General features: G+C 36.2%; 1 long non-coding RNA gene across 1 annotated transcript in view; it reads right to left on the bottom strand.

Moving 5' to 3' along the window:
• Positions 1 to 485: 485 nt before the first annotated feature.
• LOC146543627 (uncharacterized) overlaps positions 486 to 24615 on the bottom strand; it is a 355365-nt gene continuing 331235 nt past the window's right edge. The window contains exon 4 of the long non-coding RNA XR_014885712.1: positions 486 to 569. This is a non-coding gene — a long non-coding RNA (uncharacterized LOC146543627). The remainder of the gene's footprint in view (positions 570 to 24615) is intronic.

Below are 24615 nucleotides of genomic sequence, written 5' to 3'. Positions count from 1 at the left end.
TAAAGCAGAAATCACTCTAGTACACTACATTCAACAACACTGTCTTCAGCTAATAAGCCAACCCTAAAAATGAAAAGGTCATCAATTAAAAACATCACATGCATTTTATCATCTTTTCTTGACAAAGAAATGGGAGAGAACTGTGTTTGAGAATACAACCACCACTCGATCTATTATAAAACAACAACAACAACAACAACAACAAACCCAGTTATGTGTCATTAGTAGCAATTAGCAAAAAGTTACATGCTGCATGGTACAGTAACACTGTGTCTTAACAGGAACTGTTTATGAAAAAACAAAATTCCTGTGAATATTTGGTTTGTAATGCTAGTATTTCAGTCACTCCTTGAGGAGACAGACACCTTGTAAAGGTTCCTTGTTAGTGTGTTAGTTCATCTGATTTTCTACTTTATATTTCTATGCACCAAGTTGCAGAACAGCACACTGAGTGGAAGCAGAACCCCAAGAACAAGTTTCTAAACGTACCAGGAGAGCAGCAATCCGGGACACAGAAGGGCAATCCATTGTGAGAGAAGTAAATAGACCATCAGATTTCAATTCTGCACCTGTAAGGGAGTACAGGTAGTAAGAGCAATGGAAAAGAAACACTGTAAGATGCTGAGGACTGTTGGCAGACCATTGTGAAAAGTGCACTTCAGAGGACTGTTGATTCCAATCAACTGTGCATTGAGAGCTGCAGCCCTGAGGAAGCAGGGAGCTACACAGATTAGTTCACTGATGCAGTAACGCCCTGCAGCATGCCTGCCAGTGCCTTGCAGTGCGGAGCAGAGTGACTGGCAAGATTTGATCAATAACTCCATGAGAACACAAAAATAGTTCTGCATAGACAAGAGATACTTGGAATCTTGTACTTCAGTCCCAAAGTTAGCCCTTGAGTGGATAATTAGAGAGCAAACAGTACTACTTTTCACAGAATGCCCTTCCAGCAACAGGGATTGAAGATTCCCAAACTGCATCATGAATAGTTACAACAAATATGAATGATTAACAAATTGCATGTATTTAATAGCTAACAGTCACCTCAGGAAGAGAGCTGTCAACATCCCTCATAAAAATAGAGTACAGAACTGTTAGACCTTAATAATGTAAAACAGGCCTAACATTTGCCGAAGATGTTATCCTTACACTTAGGAAAATACTCTGACACAAACTTATTTTGGTGTTACAAAGGCCATTTAGCTCTAATGTTATTGAGCAACGGGATTAATCTCTACACGTCATAGTTTGTAAAATAGGAATAAAACTTATACCGTAACATAACATGGGAGGTGCCTTAATGTCAGAACACTGAAGAAGAACAAGGGAAATTACCTTTTTATGTTCTGATATGCAGAAAAACATAAGTAAAAAGAGAATTTTGTCAAGAACTTTGTCCTCTAGCTTTTTGCTGGTTTTCAAGTGAAAAAAACAGTACTACTGTTGATGTCCAAGAGTCATGCATAATATTAAGATGTTTTGAAAAACATACATTATCCTTGCAGGAAATGGTATAGGAATTAAGCTCTGTGAATTAAATGGGGTTTAGAGTGTTTCATCATTTTTGTTCACAAACTCTGAATTTGAAGCCATTCACATATTTATTGCAATATATTTGTAAGGTTTCAAAATCTACTCTTTTCTTCAGAACTGACAATATCGAGCACTAGCATCTTTTCAGCAGCTGCTAAGCTCCTCTGCCATCCACACACCAAAACATCAGAAATATTAGAACAAACATCAGAAAGGTAGATAAACATGGAAGACAGAGATTAAAAGAGAACAGATGGGCTCATCTGCAATTATATCTCTGGAAAGACTGAGATCCTCTCAGAGATTTATAAACCTTCTGGTGACTAGACATTTGGTGATCAAATAAAATGTTCCCTGAAAATGTTTCAAATGAGTAATTCAAAACAGTACTTTCACGTGGGACATGGGAAACTTCTTGAACTAGCAGCGATCCCAGAAAACAATTAGGTACCCAAACTTATTTGTGAGTTTATGTAACTTGAGCAAGCAAAAGTAGGATTCTAGAGAAGCAAGACTGAGCCAAGGGTAACTCATCTAATCTGTCATTGAGATGTTTCAATTATCTCTGTTCTCCCTTATAAGAGAAGAAATCAGTGTTTCTTGATGTGGTAACAGTTATTTGGTCAAATCTGTGAGGCTCTTTTATGAACTAAATAAACCAAGCAAATGTTCTGCTACCCATCCTTTCTCTCACTACTTATAGTCTTTTGGGAATCTTGGTTTTGTTCCCATAAATATTAGAGGAGCATTTGTGCTAGTGAGCGTGATCACGTGTTCATGTATTAAAGAAACAGGTAGCAAGTGCATCCCTACAAAGATGCAAGTGTTTATCTATTCACACTCAACTACTTGGTGGAATTGAAACTAAGTGTTAGAGGGCTTTAAAGTGCAGGGAATATCTCCATCTTATCTCTCTACTTCTAGAAAAGTATGAAGCACTGATTTTCCTCAGTTGTGACTAGACGACCAATTCACAAAAGTTTGAGTTAATTTGAAAGGAATCCAAAAGGAAAATTGAAGACTGTGTCTTTGAAAATTAGCAGCTGAAGCAGTTGCAATGACAAAATTTCTGGCTTCTAAACAAAGCCTGATGTGGAAGGTGTTCCAAGGACAGAGGCCAGGAAACATCCAAGTGGTCACATTAAGCACGAAATGCTTTTCATGGAAAAGAAAAAATATTTTGCGAAGCAAGTTTTCTAAGAAATATAAATAAAAAATACTGTCACACCAGCTGTCAGTTAGTGGTAACAGAAAGACCACGTGTTTACCCAATGGTGACATTTGTTACATGCTTTTCACTTCATGATCCAAAGTTTTGACCTCAAAGTAATTGAAAAACCCTGAGAGATTTGGGAAGAGGAAAAAAAAAAAAAAGAAAGACAAAAGAAAAATAAAAAAAGAACCCAAAACTCAGTACCGGCAAGGACAAAGAGAGAAAGAAAATTACTCTGGTGTGGAACAATGACTTATCTAATTTTTCCACAACTGTTTTTTCATTCAGCCATGGAAAGAACTTTTCAGGCTAAAAAATACAAATTGACTTAGTCTGGAAGAAATAACATTTAAAACAGAGAAAAGGCAATAGGTTTTTACAAGTCATTTTCTAAGTCTTATTCTGTGAGACAGAACTAATACTTGTGCATTGTCCTTTTCCAGTAAGTTACGGGAAGGCTGATTTCTGAACAACTTAAAAGATTTTCAAACAATGTGAAGACTACAACAGAGAGTCAATAAAACTCCATCCAATAATCACTATTTGTTTCTTCCCATGTTGTTTCTCTTTCTTTCCTTTTTTTTAGTTCTGTAACTATAATTCTAGCTTAATTGTTTCAAGCCCCATTTTCCAGCTGCAAGCAGGATTCCATTTGAAGCTGTTCAGTGATACTTCTATTCAACTAAACAAGCACAACAGCAAATAAAGTTTTCATGTCCTAAACATAAACTGGAGCAACATCAATTAATTACTATATGATGAAAAGAATCTTAAATTTTGTGTGAAGCCAATAAAATCAACCCATTTTCCTGGTTTGCTTGCCATTTTCAAAACTAATACACAAAAGAGGAAAGCCTTTTCCAAGCAAATTGATTTGAATTGATAACTTTAAAATTTCTTCTGCAATTATATGTTTTTTTCACTCTTCCTTTACTTGAAGGTATTTTGAAAGAGGAAGGAATGAAGTTCATCTAGCTTAAATTCATTTCCCAAAATATATTTATACTTATTTATATGTAGGTACTGTAAGCATACGGAATTATCATAATCTACTTTCATGACATTTTGTTAATTTCCAAGGGAAAGTCTTGAAGCAAAAGTTTCATCTAGAAAAAAGTATGTATTTTTAACTGTGAGGGTTCGTGATTTTTAGAATATTTCACCAAACGTGATAGAATTTTCACAACTGGAAATTTGTACTTAGTTTCTAGCTAGGTGCTGTAAAATTGATCCCCAAACTACTTATCCTGTAACATACAGAAAGATAGAATTGATGACTACAGAGACTCTAAGGGTTTAAATGCTACAAACATTAAAAGAAATTACTTTGAGCACAGAACATCATTTTGAGTCAGCTGTGGCTATTAAAAATAGTTTGCTTCTCCAGATAATATTTAAAGCAAATGTTTTAGTAGCTAAGGTAGTACTTAGACCAGATTTTTTTCCCTGTTGCATCAACAATGGCAATGTTTCTTGGCTTTTTCTTTCCAGTATTTCTTCCAACCTTTCCCTAGGTACAGTTCTACTTTCTTGTCTCCTTCACTTACGTTTTCCAAGAGTCAAACTGTCAAGCAGATCACTAAACCCTTGCAAAATACTCTGATTTAAACATGGTTACTTCTATAATGCTGAATCATGAAGGGAGCTTTCCAAGCAGAATTTATTTGCAGCAAAGAAAATACTATAAAGTCGCACTGCTATCCTAGCTCTGAGGTCAGTCAGAGCACAGTGGAATTAGAATTACATTCTGCTATACAACCCTTCTGTAACCAAGGTATGGAAGGAGAGAGAGGAAATTGAAAAGATGGAAATGCATGAGGTATTTAGAGCTGAGGTTATCACCTCAATTACATAGAAAAGTAAAACAAAATGAATGCAACTAGATAAGGTCAAAATGTAATTTGATATTTTGGTATAGCTTAAGGGACCAAGAAAAGGATTTATTTGAAATTTTCTCCTTCCAATTTTCTATAAACTATTCTCTTCCAAATAACCAAACAATAGATCTAGGTACTGGAAGTTTTTTTGCAGAGTGCAATAGCTTCCCTGCTATCAGCAGTGCACCTCCACAACCTCCAGGGCAAATTTTTGTTTCTAGCTTAGTTTCTAAATTTCACAGTAATTTTGTCTTTAAAACCTAAAGCAGTCTTATTGATATATACATATATCCATCCTACATATTAAGTTTATAAAGTTTTTTTTGAGTGCATTTTTCAATACACCTTTTTGTTATACAAAAGTAAAATCTCTTAGGGCACTGAAGATTGAAAGAAGGGCCAGTAGATTCGTGCCATTTTGTAGGTACTCGAGATAGAAGAGAGCATATTCTGGGCTCCCTATTATGTCAGTTTAAATAAGCACTACATCCTCTCATGGATATTACCTAAGCTCTTCTATTATTTCACTCTTTAAAAAAAGAAAAACAAAACTTTGATTTTCCCACTGCAGAAACATGTACCTTTCACTCAGAAAAGGAAGAGAAGGTTATCTTTTGAGCCTGTCACACAACAGGCCAGGTTCTTTGCTTTTCAAGGTCAGAAGATTCAAAAAAGTGAGGTTTTTCTTTTCCAATGAAGTGGAGTGATAAGTGGTTACCTGATTAAACCAGTTGATAAGAACATCTATTGTCTTTTTTTTTTTTCCTCTTTTCATTCCTTCCTTTGGCTCCAAGAGATAAGAATGGAGAACCTCCATTGATCCAAGCTTTGAGAGGACTTGCTGATTATGGATAATGTTCTAATTCAAGTAAGTAGCTCCTCTGAAGCAAACAGCAACATTGACTGTCTGTGATGAACAGGATTTAACTCTTTAAATGAATGTATGTGTCTCAAAGGAGTGTATTTACATATTGTGAATCTAATCCCACAAGGATTTTTACCACTGATTTCTATTAAAGACTAACATGGACGTTTTCATGGTAGATTACCTTTAATTGTCTTTACCCTAATTTGAGGCCATAAAGAACACAGAAACAGACAAAAGGACAAGAAAACAAAGGACTTTCAAATATCACATTAAAAATATTTGTATTTAATGAAGTAACTAGAAGTTTAGCCTCCTTTTCCCAACTGTCTTCTTTCCAATAAAAAGTCCCAGCCCACTTAGCCATTGATATACACAAACCACCTTTATTTCCTTTCTTTAACCCTTCTCAATTCTAATATATCCTTTGTGAGCTGGGAGAGACAACAAAGAAAACCATGGCATTCATGGTGGGGATGAAGAATGTATTTACAGAGGAATATAACAGCACATTTTACTTCTCTCTTCCTTCCTTGGTAATTCATACATGATTCATTTTGGAAACTCACCAAACACCAAGCTAATATTTTTCACCAGTACTATCTTTAACAGCACCAAGATCTTGCACTTGACAATTAAAGAGCCTTGAGCTCATCATTCTATGTTGAGCTCAAACAACTTTCTTCTTCTGTGTTACTGGACCATTATCCACAATAAATTTCATGTATCATTTTACCCTGCAGTCACCAAAGTCTTACAAATACCTCCTGAAATTACTCTTTTACTTTCTACTTTAGATAACTAAACAGCAGCAGTAGATGTAGTCAAATTTACCAGATCACTGATGAAATATGTTGAAATACAGAAATTTACTAAATATTCCAGGATTGCTGAGTCTGTATTTTGTTGTTAGATGAGAATATTTTTGGCTCAAATGCAAAGAATTTTACAGTACTTTGTAACAATATCCAAATTTAGAGCTGAAAATGTATCCTGTAGCTGAAATGCTACTGAATAATCATTTGATCATTCCATTACAAATCAAAAAACAAAAACAAAAAAACACCTCCAACAACAAAAACCACCAATAAATAAAACTATTATGTCTTGACCATAAAAGCAGACAATATGTTAACATTAACCACGTGTACTTTAAATAAACTTTGGAATTCAAAATATATGCAATAATTTTATTGGTAAATATAAACATGCAATAGCTTTTCTCTCAATTCTTTTCAATTTGGTTTCCAACACATTATATCTGTATCTATTCAACAATAGATCACTGTGAAAAATATAAGTTAACATTTTTTTTAAATAAGACTATAAAGTTCAGCAGTGACAGAACATTTTATCTAAATCTAATGCACTTTAAAATTTCTAAAGTATCCAATTATTCTTTTTAACCATTTTGAACTGAATTTTTTTCTTCATAACAACATTTAATCATTTATCTGATTTCTTAATTAAAAAAAAAAAAATGACTACATGAGATAGAACATTTTTTTAACACTAATATTTTTTTTTTCTGTCTGCAGCTTTTGAGGGAACAGAGCATAGCTCTTCAGCGTATCCCTAATACTAACATGATCTTTTTCTGTGATCAATACAAACAACAATTTGTTTTAGGTAGTGACAAATTCCAAGGAGGCACAAAACCAGTCAAAAAATATTTTTCTAAAAGATTTCCCTAACAGGCTATGCAATACAAAAATATCCTGAGGAATGGAAAATTGTAGACTACTCTTCCAGCCTTCTGAGTAGAAAACAGTTTACCCACATTGCTGATCTCTGGAGTTCATTACAGGTTGTAGGTCAACCTCATCCATCAGAAACTGCACTTCAGACAACAATTTCTGATAAGGTTATATTCTATATACAAAATTAAAATTAATTTAATAATCTATCACAGAGATTACTTGATTTTATGAAAATTGTCTTCACACTCAAATATTTGCAATATACTACACTGATGTCACAAAATTTTAGTTTCCAATGCAAGAGAGTTTAATTTGTAATCAACTATAATCAGCTCTGCGACATTTCAGATGATTTAGTTAGGCAACCATTCATGTCTGTCTTATTTTGGAGACTAAGGAGAAATTCAAATGCAGAAAAAGTTTGTAGATCTGTGCCTTAATATAGTCTGTAGACACACACCAAACAGAAACGACATTTCATGGTGGGTTAGGGTAGGGTGAGAATTTTTTTCGTGAATACACTATTAATCATATGCAAAACTATCAGTCTTCTGTAAAGTTTTGATACATGGGAGAACTGGAAATGCTGAATTATTCTGAAGTTAAAAGGATTTTATTTTTTCAGCTTTTTCAAAGTGATGATGCTTTAGATGAATACGATACAGCTCAGACAATTTATTGATAAATCATTGTTTATTCCTAGCTGCCTAGGAAAATCATTCATTTACACACCAATCTATATTTCTATATCACATACCACAGGTCAAATTGCATATGAACGCACAAACAGATGCACTTATTATACCTAGATTTGCTTCCAATTCGTTTATTCAGTATGTTTGGTAAGATTTTCCAACTTCTTCTCAGCTCACTTATTAGAAATCAATTTCCCATAAAAGAGAAATCCTAATAAGAACACATAACTCTCTAGAAGATTTTAGGTTTACTATTCACTGTTCTCAAAACTAACCTGAGGACTTAGAGATAACAAGCTGAAGACCACTTGGATCCTTTTTTCAGCGTGCCTGTGATTGCAAGTCCTGTTCAGAGTCAATAGCAAAGCCAGGAAAGAATAGATGGAACACCCATCTATCTCTACACCATCAATGGCTCCCACTGACATTTGCTGGTGACTGCTGAATGATTATGGAAATCAAACAATGTGAACGCATTGTGGTAGCGGGTGGTGCATTTCAGCAGTGGTGACAGTGAATCACCTCTACTGGTGTGTATTTTTATGAGTGTGGCATGCAGACTCTTGTTCATTGCTGGCAAAAATGCACAGCTGATGGTTGTGACTATTCTGAAGAGTAATGTTTTCTACCTGAGAATTTGCTCTCTAAACTAGCATTATTACACTCTTTGTATCTGTTGCAGTTTCCATGGAAATAGATAGGAGGCATTACTTTTGGAGTGACTAGGTTACTTGCTCCCTTCCATAATATTTCTTCTTTTTTGTTGCCATGAAATCAGGGCTAATTGCAACCAGAATTGCATGAATTCACATTTGATTGCACAATGTCCAAAGCCTGCAGTGGCTGCACCACCAGAATGGTGAGCAAAGATCAAAAAGAAACACCAGGTTTTTCAGTTACATACAGGCATTTGCAGGGGTTAAACTAACTGCTTTTGTTTGCTTTTATTTTTCTAGTCTAGGCAGAATGGTTGCAGTAAATGGAAAAGCAGTTTTTCTCCCAGATTTCCTTGCTGTTTTTCCTTGATTGCAGTACTAGCAACTACATTATTGTAGAACAATGTGCTTGACATCATCATATTAACAGTTGGTCGCCTCTGCTCATTTTCACCAAGGCCTGCTGGGTAATTTTACTGAGGTCACCTTATTTTTATGAGGGCCTCTCAGCAGGAGGGTAGGCACTCCATGCCAGCTTTGAAACTCACAGTGTGTTGGCACATTGCAGTTGCTTCCCTAGAGACTGGGAAAATGATCAGCACTGCAGGATCTTCTGCAAAAATCAGGGAAAAGACATTTGTTAGCTCTCTGGAGAAGTCCAAGCAAAAGATATTCACTGCATGGAACCAAATCAGCATCTGTTTTTTTTTTTTTCTGCACCGAAGGTAGTTCAGTAAAATGTCCAATCTACCCTGAATGTGACAGTTATTCAGACAAGAAAAGTAGTGATCAAGATACCAAACATCAGCTGTGATTTCTTTCATTGAAAAAAAAAAAATTAAAAAAATTTAAAAAGAACGAAAGAAAGAAAATGTCATACAGACAGAGCTGCTTATTTAGCTGAAGTCCAAAAGGTTCTGTCAGTATCAGTTGTCCATTCCATCTTAAAACAATAGCTAATGTTTTTCCTTAATTAGCATACATCCTAGCTGAGAGCTCGCCTCTGAAGTAGTGGAGCACCCAGAAGAAGCAGTTAAAGTGTGAACAGTGTTTGTTTATCGTGGCCATTTCCAGTGGCCATAGAAATGGCATTGATTGGGTGTCTATGAAACAAATACCACTTGAAAAGAATAAAACATCTTCCTATACAAACACAGGATCATCAGAATAAATGAAAATAAGAGCAGGAATAATTATCCAAAGCTTACCCTAACTGTTACAGTTACAAATGAAGACCATTTCAGTTACACTGGCTCCATGAGTTCTTCTGTAAAAGTTTTACAACTGTTTGATTAATAAAAACTTTTAAAATAAATAAATAAATAGAAAATTAGCTTCCCTAAGCAGCAGTGGATGCTAACATTGGTTTAGAAATCTTGATAGAATATGATTGCTCCCAAGATGCCTTTTAAAAAAGAAATTACTACTTATTTAGTGAATTTATTTTCATTCAAAACTCATGATTCTAATGGATGACAGAAATAGCATAAATCACATTTTAGTAAGAGAATTTGTAACAAATTTCCCAATAATAACATTAGTGACAATAATGAGTGCATTCCCTCAGAATTTTCAGTGAGTTAGATATTCATAGATTGGCTTCAGGAAAAAGCATTTCCATTTTCTTTCCACATATTTTTCTAAATTGATGATGTAACTATAAGAGCACAACTTCTGTATTTTCCTGAATAAAAAAAGTAAGTCCCAAAATGTAAAGAACAGCTCAACAGCATCAATTTAGAACTAATCAACTGTTCACATTTAAAACTTATGTTTCCATCTCAGCAGCCAAGGTGGGTTATGATGATGGTCTCTGTTACTTATGATCACTGACCTGTGCACCACACAAGGTTAGATTCTAAGAATTATCACTTCACACCACCAAGGAAAAAGAATATATCTGATATTCCTGATGACCATTCTATGATGAAATGAATTATTATGATTTTCAGAATATTCAAAAATTCTGAGTCAATTGAATTTCCCTCAAATGTCACACAGTGCTATTCCCCTGACAATGGGAGAGAAAGTAAGTTTGAGTCACAAACTACTATTGTAAGGCTTATCATCTTTGTGGAGCAGATCCTGCCTGTGAATCCTGGGTACAAACTAAGGACTCTCCCATTTTACCTGAGACTGTTTCTCCCTAACACCCATTCTTATCCTTGGCAGCTTTGTTTTTTGAACTCCCTATTGACTTAAACCATCCTTGCCAGTCCCACTAAAAAAAAAATTGTTCTTTGATATGTACCACGCTATACATTATTTAAATACTTGTATCTCTAATGGGTCATTCCTTTAATGTGAGAGAGTATAGGAATTCAATGTACAGTTTGGGTCTGGAAGTAGCAAATATCTTCTTTGCCCACTTGCCTACAGTCTTTAGTATAATTGCCCTTGTCTTTCCCACTTGTTTCCTAGCTCCTGGTCTCCATTCTTGCTCTTTCCATTCTGGACTGGAGACTCCCCATCCCCAAACACATGGCTTACCTTCCCCAAACAACATGCCTTTCCCACATACTTATCCATAGACCGTGTCTCTGGTGAGGAAGGGGCCAGAAGCAGACCCCATTCTTCTGTCAGGTGCCAGTCTCCAGGCACAAGCATTTCCATTTCTCTCTGTATTGCATCACTTTGGTTCTCCTCCTACTTAAGGTCTTTGTATTTTACAGCATATATGAAAGGCAAATTGGGTATTCTGTTTACAGTGTTATTTTGCAGAGCTCTAATTACTAATGTATTTAGTATTCTGAGGCTAGAATTCAAGCGTTTTGACAAATTATTAATCACAGAGATGAAAAGCTCAAAAATAATAAAATGAAAAGCTTACTTGTGGCCATAGGCACATTAATCTTCATTAATCAGCAGTTATGGATTTGGAAAGAAATACTAATACAAATCATGCAACAGGAGGGTTTCTGCATGAGAATTTAGTTTCTGAGCGATACGTAGGTTAGCAGCTGACCTCTTCTTCCCTTCAGCCCATTTTCATGAAAGTACAAACAGCAACTTACTTTTCCTACTGTTCTGCCCTCCTCTAATCTACTTATTTGAGCTACATAGAGAAGAAGAAAGCTATTATACTATATTTATTAAGTAGGAGTTTAATATATAGACTTTTTTTTCCTCCACAAATTGCTCAGACTAATGGAGGAAAACTCTGGTTTTATTCTTGTTCTTACCCTTGATTGAACAACGAGAACATTTTTCTGTACATCTCATGCATTGTACCGTGTGTCTCCATCCTAAGAGGAATTTGACTCTCTGGCAAACAAATTAGATTTAAATAAGTGTACTACTGAACCCAATTCTTTCATCTTTTTTTTCCACTGGTAAAAGAAAAAGGGAAGAAAGGAAAAGGGAAAATATGTTAAAATGGAAAACGTCTTAACACCCTTTTAGAAACTGGAAAGACATATTGACAATTATTGCTGTTCAATTACAGTTTCCAAACTAACTGTATCACTACATCTTAGAGGTGCTTTATCCACCTTATTGCTTATGAACACATCAGTGGACAGGACAGTAAGCTTTATCTAAATTTCCAGTACAGCATACACTTAGAGCTAGCAAGCTTTCTGTCAAAGAAGAAAATCAAATCAGTCTGATAGTATTAGTTCTTGCTATATCTGTTTTGGATCTTTCTTAAAACCTTATTAGGCTCATAAGTATCTGGTCACTGCTAACCTTTTTTATAGACAGAAAGAAGACACTGAATGCTTCCTCTCTGGCTTCTTCCTTTTTCTCTCTTTCCCATTAATTGATAGCCTGTTCTTTTTTTTCATCAAATGTATTTATAGAAACTCTTTCTTTCTTTACCCTTACTAAATTTCAATGCACTCAACACTGATTTTATTGCTAGGGATCTTTTTTTCAGCCTAGGAGAGGTATCTGTCCTTCTCCCTACTTGTGTGTTCCCTTTTGTATCAAAGATACTAGGACACAGCCAAATTACCATTACCTTCTTTCTTTCATCTGCTGTTACGCAGACAGTCGGCCCTTGTACCAATTACCAGCTGGGTTAGTCATGCTCAGATTCGTTTATCTGGACAATTTTGTATCATCAGTGAATCTTGGTTTCTCAGTTATTTCTAACACACTCTTTCTGCAACACTGTCTGCAGATGCAGAGGCAGCAATCTGAGCTGAGGGCTGCTCGGCCCATCAGACATTGTGAATACGCCCTGAAATAGCTGTAATTTTACCTGAGAAACAACGTAATTCCTGACAGTTTTCAATTCTCACAAAAAGCGAAGGCAAATTATGATACTATCTGGATATGAAATTTTAGATGTAATATCTCTGAGTCTTATTAAAAGCACGTTACAGCTTCAGCTAAGTGTTTCAGAGGAAGGCATCACTAATACTTTGTAGAATAACCTACAAATCAATTAACCACCTCTGCCAGCTGCAGTTTTTGAACAAGATACAAATGCTATGTATTTTCAACTAATTTTAGTGATCCAGATTTTGATTTTTTAATGATCGCAAATCACGCGAGTTCTCAGAGCTAGACAAGTAGCTGCCTACTTACAGCAATGGCACCCACTGATTCTTGATCTTTTTTTCATTTATGACTGCATTTGTTACCAACACAAGACCTATATAGGTGAATAAGATGAGTGCTATCACCAGACAAACACCACGACTGATAACTGAGTGGTATTTACTTCTGTACTCAGGATTGTAGATGACAAGTGCCATCTAAGGAAATATCATTCAGGAACATACATTAGAAGTTACTTTACTGCAAGCCTCTTTGGGAATATGTGCACTGAAATGTGTATTCGATGTTCATAGACTGGTAACAGCAGACTCAAGCAAGAGAAATAAACAAACAGTTTTGTATATTGCATATGACTTCTAAATGAGATTCAGCAGAGATGGTTTTTGTCATGCTGGTGATTTGGTCCATCTCTAACTTACTGTTATATTATTTATTCCCACTGTGTCTTTTATTGTGGCAAAAAAGATTACCTCTGCTGGTGCATTTGGACAACACAGGTCCAAACCAGGCCCCAATAGCAGAACAACAACAACAAAAACCAACAGCAACAAGTAAGAAAATATCCAAAACAGCAAGCCAAAAAATAACAACAACAAAAGAAGCCCAAGCAGATGAACAAAAATCATCTCCCGAATCATACAGATATTTACGCTGCATGGCCATATGACATCACTGGCTGTTAGCTGATAAAATCTGTAGTAGCTACTATGCATCTCCAATACATAGGAGATGTAATGGGAGAAATTCAGTTATGCTAATACTAATCATTAACCACAGCAGTAAATACATGCCAAACACATGCCTTATCTCCATAGCACCACGACAGAAATCTGCTTCTATCTATAAAGTGTAGAAAAGTAACAATTATATTCATTTAATTGGTCTGATACCAGTGTATCTCTGAAGCTAACACATACGGAGATATCATCACCTAATCTATCAGGGCAGTATTGACATTTGCAGGAATTGCTTTCTGAAGATTAAGATGAAACAAAGTTGAGATTGATTTAAGTATTTGAAAGGGTTTGTTCACTGGTTTTACAGTGCAGCAACTGTCATTTCTGAAAGTCTGATTTAAATTGATTTAAAACAGAGTTTTTATTTAATTATCCTGCACAATTGCTGTATATGAAACATTGGTTACTGTGAAAGGCTCTCATTGGCAAAAAGCTTACAGCAAACAGAGATGGAAGTCAATAGATGAAATGAGAATCATTTAAAGGCTCGTGCAGAATGAAGACATATAAGACTAAATCACCAAGGAGCGTGTTTTGAAGTTCTTATGCATTTCCATATTGGTTGAGGATTAAGAACTTTATTCAAAAAACGAATAATTTCTAGGAAATGGAAGTAATTTAGACTTCAAAGCAGAGAGACATTCTTAAAAAAATCAAGAAGCAGGAGAAATCATGTTCTTTTAGAGTATGTTAATATTACAGCAATTTCAGAAGATGTCAATGTCTAAAGTTTAATGCTCTTGGAGCACTGGATTAAAAAAATGCCTTCCCCATCCTGCACTTCTGCAGATGCACTGGCCTGCATTCCTTGGGTCTGGCAACCTTATCCCAACTCCTTTCCACACAGCACATCCAAGGGAGCTTTCCTGTAAGGACATGTGTGAAGGAAAGATGTTGAGACATGGCACTGAGTGACTGGGGGATTCTGTCCCCAGATAAATGATTGATAACATCAGTCATTACTTCTAGTGATGTTACAATACCTAATTCTGCAAACGTGCCAGGAAAGTTAGATTGTTTTTTTCTGGAAAATCCAAATCAGGCTTCAGACACGAGACGTTCAGCACTTGCACAACAGAAGCAGCTTCAGACACACCAATAAAAAGTGGGGACTTAGAAGAAACTTCTACACTTCCCCACATCCTGAGAAAGTGGGATAATGCAGCAGGTACATGTGGGGATCAGAATCACAGTGATGGGCTTGCCAGCTATATGTCAGCCATAGAAGCACACTCAGGCCATGTGAAAACAGTTGCAATTGGTTGCAAATGTACCGATTGAGAGCAGAGCTGCAGAATGTGACAACACAGTTTGTAAAATCACACCTATCTCCGTAATGAATGAATGCCATAGTGAGAAAAATTAAAATGCTCACAAGAGCTTAAAACAGATTGGACGTGTATATCAAGTAAATCAGAAGCCCGATGTCTTACAGACTAGCTTGCAGATGGTCAAATCCTGCAAGCCAGCTCAAGCAAAGTATATTTGAAGTCAAAGGGAATTTTCTTGTGACAGAGACTGCAGTATTTGTTTCTTAAGGATAAAAACATTTCTGGCTATGGAACTAAACTCTTCAAAAAAGAAGAAAAAAAAAAGATAGACTTATTTTTCCTACCCAGAATGTTAATTTAAGGTGTCTAGGAAGTATCAAATAGGCTCTGGCAGTATTTGATTCTACAAAAACAGGTTGACAAGGTGATTAGGCCATGGCATAGCTGTTAGTATGCTTATACCGTAAGGAAATAGTGAACCGAACCTGGGCAGCCTTCAGCAATTCCCTGTTAAAATTGAGGGAAGAGGAAGCATGTCAGTGTATGCTGTCTGAAGGAACACAACATTTGGTTTAACAGCATTGTAAAAACAAACATTAATATCCTTGTAATTGTTAATTTATTTTCTGGAAGAAAAAAAAAAAAAAAAAAAAGGTGGGATTGGGGTTTTAAAAAAATGGTTTTCTAGGTCAGAGTGGCCAGGTTATCTGATTCTGTAGGCTCTACAGAAAAAAAAATCTTCATTTTCTAAAATCTGATGTATGTCTTGGGGAACAGGCTCCCCCAGTGGAAGGTGTTTATGACTTATAGAATTTGAAGATCTTATTCAAAATATCACACTTGTATCCATGGTAAAACTATGAAGAAAATAAGGGATGCCTTTTCACCACTCTTCAAATTACCGAGAGCAAGATAGACCATTCTCTTTTGAGACTTCCAGACAAAACTCTTAAACAAATTCAGGTGGTTATTTAGAAAGAATATAAAGCAAATCACACCTCAGAGCTAAGACACTCAAATTTTGGCAAGATGAGTTTCTCTTTCATCACACAGTATCACTTCAAGCACAAGTGAAAAGAAGTGTTAAGATTTTGTTAAGTTCCTATTGCCACTCTCCTTCCCACCCCCTCCCATGATTAGCAGTAAGAAAAATTACCAACTAGCAAACTGTAATTTAATTAAAAACATGTTCCACTTTGAGGAAAAACTGTCTGTAGAAATTGTAGTGAACTCAGGTTTTCAGATTTTAAACCAAGTAAAAAAACCCTGATGGTTCCCTGAGTGTTTCTTCAAGGGTCAAACACCACTTCTTTTTATACCCAGTTAGGTTCATCCATTGCTGTTAAAATAATATAGGGTTTTGCAGATCACTCCCCTGCAACCATTCATAAATAAATGGCACAACTCAGTAAATTTGCATCCATTCTATGCCCTCTCCAGCTTTTTGCCTAAATTAAAAAGACAGAATCTATTTCATACTGTCAAATGGATCTTTAGCAACTGGGATTTGTTTTCATATTGTTGTACCTAGTAAGCACAGAGAGTACATGAGCTTTTTCAGTAAATTAAATGAACAGATTATTGTTTTTGCCCTAAGCAGACATTACAGAACATGCCCAGGAAGATAAACATAGAAAGCAAAATACAGAAAAAGATTGAGTACTTGTCAAAACCAAATTGAAGGCAGTAGGCAGCAAATTGGATTTTCTTTTACAATAACATGCAGTTCACATTCTACTACTGTAATGAATATTATAATGTGTGCTTTCTAATATAATATCTGGTGATGCATTTCTAGAAATATTTCTCAAAGCTTAAGGATATTCTTGCTATATCATGGCTCAGTGCATAGTAATGATAAGTTTGTTCTGTTCACTGCATAGCCTTAAGGATATCTTTCTCTGAAGAAAGGAAAATATTAATCGTTAGATTTCTCTTTCAGTTGTGGTAATTTAAATCTGTGAATCTCTGCAGATTTGCAACAATATCATTGCACTGGCCAGCTCCTGAACACCTATGGCTGCTTTGAAAGCCAGCATAGATATGATTAACAAGCGTTAAACTTCCCTGAAGCTTAGAAATAACACTGAATCCTGGGGCTACTAATCCATTTTGCAGGTAATGTGCCCGAAACAACTAGATTCTTTCTGATTTTATGAAAAATCCAAATGATGGATGGAAGGGGCAGGCATAACCATGAAACATTTCCTCCCTTTTTAGATGCAAGTAAATTGAGACTCAGAATCATGGAGGTGAACAAGCAACTTTCTGGGGAATGTGCCTATTCTACAGCTCACCCAGCTCAATGTCCACTAGAGTTAGCAGGCCTGATGTCTGTGCACAGCTCTGGGCTTTGGGCCAGCAAAAGCATCTTCTGTGGATAGATGGCTCTAAGTGGCATTCCCAGGAAAGTCATGCTTTGACTCAGTTACTGAGCCCAGCTATTCTACAGGAGTAGATATTTTTTATATTTCTGAGACAACCTTTTATTTTGTTGTGGATGAGAGGAAAGTGCTGGCACGTGCAAAGCATTTGATGAAAAGAGGAGTAGAGAATTGAAGATCTTTTTATACCAGAGATTAAACTTTATCATATATTTCAGAAATAAGAAGTATAGGCAAAAAAAGCAATAATTTGAAATGAGACAGTACCATGTGGGTGAGAAGGGATGCCTGGTTGTCATAACAAAGCAATATCTTTCTGAACAATTTGGATCTTCAGGGAACATTTCTTGCTGAATTTAGCTTAAAAATAAGGCAATCAGAAAACACTGACATGCTGTGTCTTGAAGTGATAAAAAATGTACAAGGATCTCTGCCTTGGGGATTAGGGTGTATGCTCCATATCAGATAATAACTGAAAATGAGTTGTATTTTGTGCTGTATAAATGGTAATTAAAATAGACAACATATGAAGATATACTAGTGCCTTGCAGTCAGTAAGAGTGATGCTTGTGACTTAGTTCAAGGGCACCCACAAAACGCTCCCCAAAGAGAAACAAGTTAATGAGATAAAAGATGCTCACTTCCAGGAGTTCAGCCAGCGACCATACAAAAACAGAACAGAGCAGCTAAAAATACCTTTTTCTTCTTAACTTCTCTCAGGAATGCACGGATTTTATATTTAAGAATATATTCATTTCTGACAATTATGAAAGGGAAAAAAGTAGCCCGACATCACTGACATCATCTAATATCCTATTTTCCTGAACAAGGTCCCCACACAAATTTCTTCAGTAGAAATCTTCCACAACAAAAGAAGCATGGCCACAGCAGACTGAGAGAAGTGATCCTGCCCTTCTATTCTGTCCTGGTGAGACCTAACCTGGAGTATTGAGTCCAGATGTGGAGTCCTCAGTACAGGAGAGACATGGACCTGTTGGAACACATCTAGCATCAGGAGGAGAACCACAGAAATGATCCAAGGGATGGAACACCTCTCCTATGAGGACAAGCAGAGAGCTCTGGAGCTCTTCAGCCTGAAGAAGACTCTGGGGAGACCTGATTTGGCCTCTCAATACCTAAAGGGGGGCCATAAGAAAGGAAAGGGATAGACTTCTTAGCAGTGTCTGATGTGATACGACAAGGGGAAATGGTTTCAATCTACAAGAGAGAAGACTTAGATTCAATATAAGGAAGAAGTTTTTTACGGTAAGCGTGGTGATGCACTGGTACACAGGTTGCCCAGAGAGGTGGTGGAAACCCTGCCCCTGGAGACATTCAAGGTGAGGCTGAACAGGGCTCTGAGCACCAGATAAGCTGGAGGTGTCCCTGTTCATTGCAGGGGAGTTGGACCACTTTAAGGATCTTTAAGGGTCCTTTCCAACTCAAGTGATTCTATGATTTTGTGATAAGAAGGATGAGGAAGTAGAATGGCTGATATCTTCCTCAAAATTCAAATGAGTTCTGAGTGTTACAGACACAAATTTGACATAACGATTCCCAAGTTTTTTATCAGTTTCCTGTTGATAATTACAACAGATTGGCTACTTCAGATGCTATTCCTAGTACTAATCTTTCTTTGGAGGTAATCTGATGCCATGCAATTGTTTAATTATTAGTTATTGGTTACAGGATTTATGAAGCAGATGAACCCAACAGAAAAGACATTTACTTTAAGATTGCAGGTAGATGAAATTACTGGAAAAAAAAAACAACAACCTGTTTTTGTACTACTTCTCTTGTAGATGATTACTGAATTGAGTTGTCACTGTCACTAAGGAACTAAGAAATATAATGAAAATTCATTATTAAACCAAGGGGAAGAAGCTATCTCTAATTGTGCTTCTCAGAACACAGTGAGTAATGTATGCATTTCAGAAAAATTAAGAATGAATATAGGTAAACTCTAAACACCTTTTAAATGTCAAACAGTTACATGCAAACTTAGAATATGTTATAGAGAAGTCAAATCACCATCCATTAAAGTTTATGGAATGTTGCCTAAAAAAAAGAAAACATGGCCAGTAAATGAACATGGCACAGAGAAGACAGGAGGCAGTTCTGGGCAGTGGCTGCACACTGGAGTTTGAAATTATGATTGGAAAGTGAAAATTTTCTATTTTCATGGAATTGAGCTTTCTTTTTCAAGATGTGACAACAAAATCATGAGACTTGAATAGGTAACAGTGGCTCATATGTAACAAAAATACCTTCTTTAGTGCAATGCACAGCATGTTCTTGTTACTTTGCTTGCAAGCTGTAATGCAGACTTACTGTTGCCACTAAATTACAGACTTAAGGACTACTATTAAAAATTAGGAAATTATTTCAAATACACAGGAAAAGAATTTTTAAACCTTAAAAACTTGAACAGCAACATAGCAACATCAAAAATCCAGAGAGCTCTGTCTTACTCCCAACTGCCATAACAACTGCCAGTTTCAGAAGAAACTCGAAGTCAAAAAACAGCACAGGAGTCTGATAAGTTGAAGTTTAAAAATACCTGTGTTCATACAGGGACAGCCACAGAGAATAAAGAGCAGTGTTTAACTGCCCAGATGTCAGTATAAACACGTTTTCTCATTAGATGCCATAATGGTGTTGTGATACAGAACTGTACAAAGTGCTTTTCTATTACCATTTGGATTGTGGTAAAATCTTCTGCAGCAAGAAAGCAAGCAGGATTTTACTAATGTAATCTTGAACTCTTTTTAATACAATTTGTCTTAAAGAAAAACAGCTAAATAGCAAACAAGATACATCAGCTCAGTGAACATCAACAAAGGAAAAAAATCAACCCAAAAAACAGATCAAGAAACCAGAAAGAAATCCAGCCTTTAAGCCCAGTAGGATTTGGATGCATTATATCCTTAGCATGTTCAATAACAATACTGGGGGGAAAAGAAATAAGATTTTGAGTGTTACGTACTTATTCAATGGTGATATAAGTAAGGGAATCAGAAGAAAAAGAATAGAAAAATATAGATTAGAAAAACAATGGAGAATGTGAACTTGGTAGACATAACAGATGTTAGAAAATCATGCTGTTGCATTTTATAAAAGATGATCTGCTTATCCGTAATTCAATATTAAACTCTAATTACTTTTGCACTATAATTTATGTATCATTAACTTCTGAACACAGCCACATCTATTTGGAATGGATGGAGAAATTTTTCCTTCTAGCACTCGATGGTTCCAAATTTCTCCAAAGCTATCATGAATGCCCATATATGCCTGTCTTACAAACCCCAGGCTTTGCTGGTGAACCTGAGGAATTTCCAAAATAGTTAGCAACCAATGACAGAGAATCTGTGCTTGGACTCCAGTGGGAAAATCTTAGCAAGGCTACCTCAACAAGCATTACAATCCTCAATGACTGAACATTTTGTTCCTTACAAAATATGTAAGGATCAAAAACTAAACATGATGCATGAAAAAGTGCCACGAAAGCAGAGAGAATTAAATGGACACAGAAGCAACCAAATATTTTGGGCTAAATTTCATGGTGTGCAGAGAACAGTGATTAAAGTGCTTAGAAGGATGAATTGGGGGTAAATAATTGAATCTGTAAAGAATTATTTTAGAGACTAATTATCATGCTTCTCCTGTCTGATCTGGCAACACAATAAATTTCATAAGAAATATTAGGTGTGCACCCCCCAGCTGTGTAGTTCTGTTCAACTCAGACCTTGGTGTGCCTGCATGCAGCTAAGCTCACTACAGGGCATGGATCTCCCTGAGCTGGGGATCACAAGGTGGGAGAGGCAGCTTTTTCCCTCTCTCACAGGGATCTCACACAGATCAATCCCCTTCACTGGGCCTTGTGTAAACAGGCAAAGCCCAGCCCTGTTTCGGGGAGAACGATCATTTAACTCCCCGTTTCCATAAGCCCCTGAAAAGTAATCCCAGAGTGCTGTGGCTCAAGGCTGATACTGGAAAACATCTGTATGATGTGACACATCTCCATGTGACATGGCAAAAGATTTCATAAGATGTTCAATACTTCTAAGATGCAGAAGAGAAGAGACAAAAAGGCAAAGCACTCAGGCCTAGCCCAGCTGTCCCAGCAGAAACACCACGACAACTCTCAGTGGAGCTAGTAGTGCTGCAGGGCTGTAACGTCACACGCAGACCTGCTGCCCTTGCCAACTGCAATCAATAATCCTACAAGAGGGAGAGAGAATTTAATGGGTTCAAAGGACTTTGCTCAAAAGTACTCCTATTGTAACAGCAACCCAGCTGGAAGCACAGTGCGTGGCTGTTTTGTTCATCACATTTCTATACATTACAGTAGCCTGAGGCAGCTTTTTCCTTCCTTCCTTCTCAAATGCAATGAATTCCACCACAGGGTTTTGCAGCATCTGATCAATATTTACTTAGCAAGACAGTTTTAACAAGAACAAAAATATTCTCTCATGCACTGATTTTTTTTTAAAACCTCTCAAGATATCTGTGTGGTTTTGAATGAAGACTTAAAGCCTTTAATGAGGAAAAGGAAGGAACTGAGAAATTGATTCATTTTTAAACATTGACAGTTGTTCAAACTATAGCACATACAGAATAAAGCTCATATTCAAAAGACAGATCTTCCTTACTAAACTGTAAAATCATTCATACAGCGTTGAAAAAATTTAGCTCCTGAAACAGGTAGTGGATTCAAACTCCACTGCTTCTGTGCTAATTGCCCGTGGTAAAAATGTGATGGCTATCAGCATAACTGAGGTTTTTTGGTCATTTTTGTATTAGAATTCCCATATGTATATTTTTAGTCCTTTAAATACATTCCTGTTAAATAAGACTTGTTAAAAGCATATGAGCTATATGTTGACCGTGCTAGGTGGCATTTTTGTGGTTTGTTTTTCCTGGTGAAGAAAGTGTGCATGTTATCTGCACAATGCCACAACAGTGAGAGTTGTACAGAAAGGCAAAAATAAGCTACTTGTAAAAGGTGTTTTTTCTTGATGTTTTAAATATTCTCCTCTGAGTGAGATTCATGTGTCATTTAACACTACAAATCTGGATGACAGAAAGTTTTCCAGAAGAAAGGTGAAGAGATGTTAGTAGTGGTGTTTAGTTATTGAGAAAAACACAATTTTTGAAGAATACTGCCCCCTAAGGTAAACTTTTTCAATGTTGCAAAACATTTATTTTCTTTTGTATAAATAAGCTGAAAAATAAAAGCACCCCTTTTTTCATAGTATCTAACTTATTTTAAAAAGAGTAATTGAAATATTTCAGATGTTATCCATTAATACTAAAAGAGCAGCCAAATTCAATAAGGCTAATGAGATGTTATTTAAGATGCTAAGGTTTCTCTTTCTACAGTGAAAATGACAATTCAAAACCACATACTGCTTGCAAACAAGCTCTAAGGAATCCACAGATTAGAATGACAGAAATAAAATAAAAAGAAGTCTGACCTTGTCCTTCCCTTCAGATCTTGACCTTGATCTTTCTTTCTTTCCATTGGTTTTAACAGTTGTTTTGGTGGTATTTTTTGGTTGTCATTGTTGCTTTTTTTTTTTCTTTCTTGTTTACTTATTTACTTTGGTAGTATGGATCCAAGCAGGTTCCAACTGAAGCAAAATGCCCTGCCATTAGTCATTTACATGACAATAAACATTCTGGACTCATCATTCAGAGCACACCCCAAGCCTAAACTTCAAACAGATTTTAACCCTTTTCCAGAAGGCATGGCACTCTCCTGAGTGACACTTCATAGAATCATAGAATTGCTTAGATCGGAAAAGACCTTCAAGATCATCAAGTCTAACCACAACCTAACCATACTACCATAACTCTAACAACCCACTAATAAATCATGTACCTGAGCACCACATACATACGTATTTACATACATATTACACACATCAATGCTGTGTTCTGCATGCCCTACAGTTACATGGATGAAAAAGCAACTAATCTGATACTAGTTTTAGAATCAGATTTATCAGACTTTTTTTTTTTTTTCAAGCAAGGTATTGCCTAATATTTTAAGTGCTGTCTTGATATTTTAAGAGATGTCTTGAGTCTTGCAGAAGGGTATTGCTCAGCAGAAAATTCTCACTAAGTGACTTCAAACGTGGTGGAGAAACTGGAATAGACCAAGCATCAGTGGGAGACCTTTCATTGATATGCTGGAAATTGGTTATTACTTGTCAAAGCCAGTTAGGGTTAAAGAATCTGCTCTGAAGTTTCCTTAGATTTTCCCTACAGCTCCTGGCATCGAATAAGGGTGTACAGATTGAAAAACGCCAATAGGGTCTGGTCAAGAGACTATAAAGTTTCAGGCATAAGACTTGTCTGTAGCAGAAGAAAGTAGAGCAGAAGGGATTAATGCATCTTTTTATGTTCCAAAAGCTTTAGGAATTAACAGAAAAAAAATATATATGGATTGAGAACCAGGAGATTATTAAGCATGCTTAACAAGCAGCAGCTTCTCTCTTCTGCTCATATTTGATTCTCTGTTCCATTATAAGGCTTAAGCTCACTAAGACTCCCCAGTTACTATGTTCTATGGACTGTAAACTCCTCAGGAAATCAAATTTCTACAAACATTATTTTCCCACAGTAAAGATAGGTTTTCACAGTACAGAAAACTTCTAATAGAGTAATTTCTGTTGGACACCTGGAATCACTCTCTGAAGACCAGCTTATTTTAAGTGCAAAAGGGATGCTCTGCAGAACCAAAGCAACAGTTTTTTCACACACCAAGATCATGAGGCCATAAAGGACAACGATGTCACAGGGAAAGTTCTCAGAACCACAAGCACTAAAGACACAAAGCCTGCACTCCTACACGGGTGAGGGAGAAGCAACTATTGTTTGAATATTTGTGAATCCTTATTAGTTTGTTCTCCACACAGAAAGATTCCTTTAAGAAATTAGGGATTTGTCGAATCGTGTCCTGTGCACTCAGACTCTTGACAGATTTTTGTATCTTATTTGTTTAAAATAAACCGTTCTGCTACACTGCTATAACAAATCTCTTTCAGAATAATGAGATTTTTATGCAAGGCTTATTGGAACTGAAATGAAGACTTAAAGTCACAACATAACAAATCATTTTCATCCCTGGCATTATGCAATTAGAATGCACATTTCATTTCAGTTACTGG

The sequence above is a fragment of the Meleagris gallopavo genome, chromosome 11, assembly GCF_905368555.1.
Source record: "Meleagris gallopavo chromosome 11, MGAL_WU_HG_1.1, whole genome shotgun sequence".
NCBI classification, from domain to species: domain Eukaryota; kingdom Metazoa; phylum Chordata; class Aves; order Galliformes; family Phasianidae; genus Meleagris; species Meleagris gallopavo.
The sequence above is the reverse complement of the archived record's forward strand: the minus strand, read 5'-3'. Positions and strand labels throughout refer to the sequence as shown.